This window comes from Lepidothrix coronata, unplaced genomic scaffold (assembly GCF_001604755.1).
Source record: "Lepidothrix coronata isolate B3197 unplaced genomic scaffold, Lepidothrix_coronata-1.0 Scaffold232, whole genome shotgun sequence".
Lineage (NCBI taxonomy): Eukaryota > Metazoa > Chordata > Aves > Passeriformes > Pipridae > Lepidothrix > Lepidothrix coronata.
In genome coordinates, this window is record NW_016690412.1 from 154,337 (window position 1) to 160,336 (window position 6,000).

Here is a 6,000-nt window from a genome sequence, read left to right on the forward strand (position 1 = left end):
ACTGGTATCAGAGCTGAGAAAGGCATTGTAGGTCAACTCTCCTATACCAAACATAATCAAAGGCATTAAGAGACATGAGTTATTAAACTGGAATGCTAAACTTTCCATCTCAGATAAAACTTGTTCTTATTAATAATATTTTTGCCTTTGAACAAATCACCTTTTTTTAGAAGACAAAACCATGATCTGATCTAGTGGTGATAAAATGATATTTTTACTGAAAGAGCATTGACAGCTACTGTCCCTTGTTGATGCCATGCAGCTTTCTAATGGGAGGGAAGGTTTCATGCTACTTTCTCTGAGTGAAATAAAGAGTGTGATGTGCATTCAGTATGAGTATGCAACATTTGTTTACCTGTGATTGTATCAGACAAGGTAGGAATGAAACAAAGAGTTTTATATCATTCTGTGGAGATGCATGGAGATTCACTTTATTACATGCTGCTTTGTTTCTCAGAGACACACGAATATGTGCACACAGATTTCTGAGATCAGGATGAACTGCAGTAAGTAGAATGTGCTGCAGAATGAATATAACAAACTGTAAAAAAAAATAATCTCTATTTGTTATAAAAGCATTATATTGCTCATTTTCACAGAGGCCATGAGAGGGGTATTTCCAATAAAATAATAAGAAGACAGGGTGCTCAATAGCAGAATAAATTGTGATGGAATCCAGACGCAGTGATTATTATTTAAGACAATAACTACTCCACATGAGTAGAGTGATTTATCCTCATTTTTTTAATTAAGAAAACTCATCCGTGAATTACAAAGGAAGTATTAGACTCCATCTATGAGAAGTATTGCAGTGTCTGATGCATATGTGGAAAGATTAGCTAAAAATCGTAAATGAGAGATTTTGATCACTTCAGTCATATTAAGAAAAACAAGCAGAGTCTAAATAATGTATCTGAAGCACACGTTTCAATTATTTTCACATTATTCACATTAAAGCAGCAGAATTTTGGAGCTTCTTCCCCAGTTCCAGCCTCACATTTTCATTGCTAGTATTTTATTGCCCAGCTGGGGAGTGCTGTGTTCACATTTTAGCACAGTATCCAAACCAAGTTGTTTTTGCAGACTGGAGCTGTAAGGAGAGCCTGACGCATTACATGCAGGAAGGGTAACAACTGGCTGGATTCATCCTTGTGGGGCACAGCTCGGTGCAGCAGGGCAGGTAGAGGAGACTTGAAACTCCCGTGTGTTGGGTGCTTCAGAAATGTATCTTTAAATGGTTGTTCTTGTGATTTCCAGCAGTGCAACAGGGAGTGTTTTTCAGCTGAGCACTGAGCTTTGTCCTTTCCACTCACACCATGGCCTGAGCATGACCCCTCTCATGCTGTCTCTGGGCCATGAAGGGAGCAGCAAAGAGCTGTGTGTGCTCTACTTCTCCCGCTGGAAGGATCCCCCAGGGGTGATTTGGATAGCAGTGAGGGTTGTACTTCATTTTGTTATACCTCTGCTGGAAATTCCCTCAACCACGCTGGGAATCTGTCTGCCTTTTAGCCTGTTGTGGCAGTACAAGCAGCATGGAGCCTTTTGTGCTCTTACACCACTTGGACTAACGGTGGGATAAATTCCTCAGCTCCAGAACAACTTTATGCTCATTTATTGTAGAGTTCCCTCTAGATTAGTTACAGCCACAGTTGTAATCCCTGTGAGATTGAAAATACTAAACAGATAATGTTCACACAAAAAATAGAGTACGAAAGGTGCATAAAACACAGGGTTCTTAAAAGCACCATTTCAAAGGTCCATAATTTTTCTTTCAATGTCAAAGATTTTTAGTTGCTTTATGTGAATTGAGACCTCAGTTATGTTCCAGAAGGTGTTTTCCATATGGAAGGAAAGGTTTAAGCAAGTCATCTAGCTAGGACAGGGAAGAAGAGGCTGACATTAAAAAAATCCTAAGAGCATTTGATAATAAAATAAGAAATATTATAATATCATTCCTTCCTTTTACACATATTTGATGTGTTCCACTGGCCATTGTTTCTACCTCTTTGGACTTTGTATTTCTATTAGAAAACCTGAAAACTGAACTCTGACCTTTCCCTTCTCAGTTTACATTCCTTTTCTTCAAAGCTGCTTGCTTTGTAGTTGAAAGTAATTTCATTTCTCCTGCTGCATAATTGAACACTTCAAAACCTAAAAAGCAACCTCAGCCAGCTGAGCCCTTATTGCTTTTGCTGTAGAGAACTGGTGAAAATATTTCATGAAGATTGAAGCTCTGAATTTGGCTGTGGTCCAGGTTTAGTCTGAAGGTTGAATTTATGGAGAAGCTGAGAAGTTCCTGAATAATTTTGGAAGCAGAAGAGTTACCACCTTGAGTGAAAATGTAGATGCAGTGACAGTGCACAGGAAAGGAAAACAACAGATGTGATACGGTGTTTTGATTATTTTCATATGACATAAATGTACTAGAGGACATTGCCTTGTGGTTGACTCCTTTCCCAACTTGCAAAGGTGCATCTTGCATTTTGGTTGTTATACGACCTTGTTATCACAATACCAAGATTTTCCTTTGTCAGTTCGAAAGCTTGTAAAATCAGGATAGCAACCACTCCTAAAGTGGAGGTATAATACAAGGATTTATTTGAATATAAAAGTGGTCGGAATAACATTGTCACACAGCTAACCAGCACTGTCTATCCTGGCAAAAGCTTTCTGTGCCACCTCGAAGTACTGAATTCACCATTTTCCTCTAATGTAATGTAACTGCTATGAGTTACGATCTGATGATGAGTGGCTTTGACAGCATTTTGCTAGAGAAAGCAATTGAGGCCGTTTCATAGCCTCTGACTGAGTTAATTCAAAGTATGAGGTATAGTATTTTTACTTCTAAGACAGGACTAAAAAAATTATGTATTTCAGACTTTTAGATTAGTGATTTGAACTTTCTTGGAACTCTCCCTTGTCTACAGTGGTACCCTAGGATTTAATCAACTGATGCGTTCAGACACATCTGAGGTAAAGAGACTGATGTGTGCTAAGATTTCAGAAAAAAACCCACATAGAATATAAAAGAACACAACTTTCACAATACTAGAATACTAATATATTTTAAGCAGTAAGAAGTTATATTTCAGCGTGTTCAAGTGCATCAGCACCTTGAGTAAAGACAGAGAGTACCATAAGCAGAAATTCAGAGAAAAATATTGGAGTCCAGGATGAAGTAGAATGGGAAAGGTCACAGTTGTGAAGTTTTTACGGGATTAAGATAGTTGATGTCATGAAAGATTCCTCAAGCTGATTTTCTTCCTCTCTTTTGTTGCTGCCTGGTGTGCATTCCCCACTTCTCTGCAGGTAGCAGTGCTGATCAGTGGCTGAGGCAGACACTCCACCTGGTCCTGAGAGCATCCTGGTTCTGAGAGCCTTTTCACCTCACTCATATCTTCAAGATGAGGTGGAGTTTTATCATGTGACAAGATGGCTAGAAATAAAGCATGTACTAAAATGAGGACTACTCTCCAAAAATGCAGCAGCAAAGTTTCTGTGCTATGAAGGTCTCTAATGTGCTCTGCTATTTTCTTGAGCCAATAAATAAAATGACTCATTTTTCTAATCATCTTGGTTTTTTTAATGATTAAGCTAGGCTGCAATTTCCAAAATATTCAGGATTGGTTTGCTGTATACTTCATGCTAAAAGTGGATATAATGTGTGTGCCTATAGTGTGATGCCAGAATTTGGAGTAGTTTGCTTTGTTGGTGTTTTCCTGCTGTTCTCGTAATGTCAGTTTAATTTTGAAAATCAGTGAGCTTGTTATTTGGGAGACTATTAATGAGGCTATTAATGAGTGTATTTAAAATGATAGCAATTATGGCAAAAATAGTTGGCATCTGCGTTGCTGGCCAACTGATCAAAAATACCACTGCAAATCAATAGGAGAAGGTGGGAAGTTTTCAAAGAGGTCAAGGAGCTTCTAGGCAATGCTGACCACTGTCACTAATCTGTGTTTTAGGATCCTGATTTCAGCACTCGAGGATGGAGCTGCGTGTTGTCACACAGCTGCTTTGCTTCCCTTTGGAGATGGGATGTATATAGTAAATCCCGTATGTAAGAGCTGACTGTTGTTGAGTCTTAGTCCATTGATTTTAGCCCTGTTTAGGCAGCACAGAAGCATACAGGATTACCTGCAGGTGGAGGGCTCTCGAGCGTGTATGTGTGTGTGAGGGGGGAACAGATTTTAGCACTGACAGAATACGCAGACCAGTTGCCTTCTGACTATATCTGAGATGTCAAGTTTTTTCCCATGGTACATTTCTGTTTTTGTTAGAAGAATGATGGAACCTCTGACAGCACTCAGCAGTTGAGCTTCTGGTTCTTCCATTAAGACCAGAAGACCATGAAGACAGAAGAGAGTTGCAGATGGGATGCCCAACATGACTTGCATGCATGTAAGCCTAGTGAAAGGATTTGTGAAGTAAACTAACCATAAATCAGCAAACCATAATTATGAATCAGTAAAGTGTAACAATAAATGTAAAGCTCAAAGTTAGAGCTCATAAGGAAAAATATCAGACAAAAGGCTTCATTAATGTAATTTCCAAGTTTTTCAAAATGTAGTGCCTGTGGAGATCTTCTAGACAGGTAGAGTTGCAGTGATTTCTGCTTTATCTTGTCTGCAGGCTGTTTAATGGCCTCCAGGACCTTCCGGATGTTTAATGGCCTCCAGGACCTCTGTGTCCAAGGCGGAGCTCCCTGTCTCCAGGGAATGTGGTGTGATGTACCATGACCAAAGGAAAATCTCCTCTGATTAGTTCTTATGAAGAACATAGCTGCAGCAACAGAAAACAGAGATAGGAGAAAGTGTTAAGGCACATCATGTTTTTCAATCTTGCCAGTTATATTATGGTGAAAAATCTTCCATCCATCATGAGTTTTAGTCTGATATCCATGTTTGTGTTATCCTTTTCATGGGCTGTTGAAAGGTGCTTTGGAAGGGAGAAGTAATTGCTTTCTTTTTTTTGCATAGTCTGAACATACACTTGAGTCCAAGAAAATAATTACCAATTGGTTTTAATAAAAATGTGCTCTGTGTGGAAATAACCAATGTTTGAAATGGGTGTGCTTTGAGTCTAGTTTGACTCTTTAACAGTGATGAACTGCACTTGCTTCTGGATCTCAGTGTTTTGAGTTCAAATCACACTTTCCTTTCTCCCACAAGCTACCTCCCTTCTCTGATAGCATTCGCAGGAGCGTGTACTTTCTATTTTACACTCCCAAAGTTTTCCATCAAAAAGTCAGGCAACAGAATGCTCATGGAAAACTAATGACTGGGAAACCCTTTCTAGATTATCATGGTCTGTAAGCTAATAAGCAGAAAAATTAAAATAAGAGGCAGGGCAATTCAGTGTTAATTTATTTGACATCTATGGCTTAGGTAGGATTTATGAGAATATTTTGTACTACAGTACAGTAATTCTATTATTGTATATCCACTCAATAAAGGGAACTGTAATGTGAGACATTCCAAATACTTTACAGAATGGGTTGAGAATAATGAAGAGAAATGTAAATTTTCATTCTTTAAAGGATGATTTTAATTGTACTTTAAAGTACATTTTTAATTTATCAGATATGGATTAATTAGTTTTATTTTATCAAATATGGCAATAAAATACTAAGTGAAATGTAAGTAGCATGGAGGGATATGAAGTTAGAGAAAGATGGTGACTTTACCTCTCAATAATGTTTTCCATTAACAGTTTAATTAAACTATAACTTGGAGCACCCTCACAAAGTTACTGCTATGAATGTGCAGGATCCAGTAATGTCCACAATGCACACACAGAAATGAGTACTGCATATATTTTTACGGGATGAAAACTTTCTTGTAAACTTTTTCCTCTGAAAGAAAATTATAATCAAACTGAATCTGGTATTTTCAAGTATATTTTGCAATGACAGAATTAACGTGATTCTGTAAAATTCTTCACTTAATTTTTGCAGTGGTTTATGGCTAATTTATATGTGGCTGTATGATATTCAGCTCC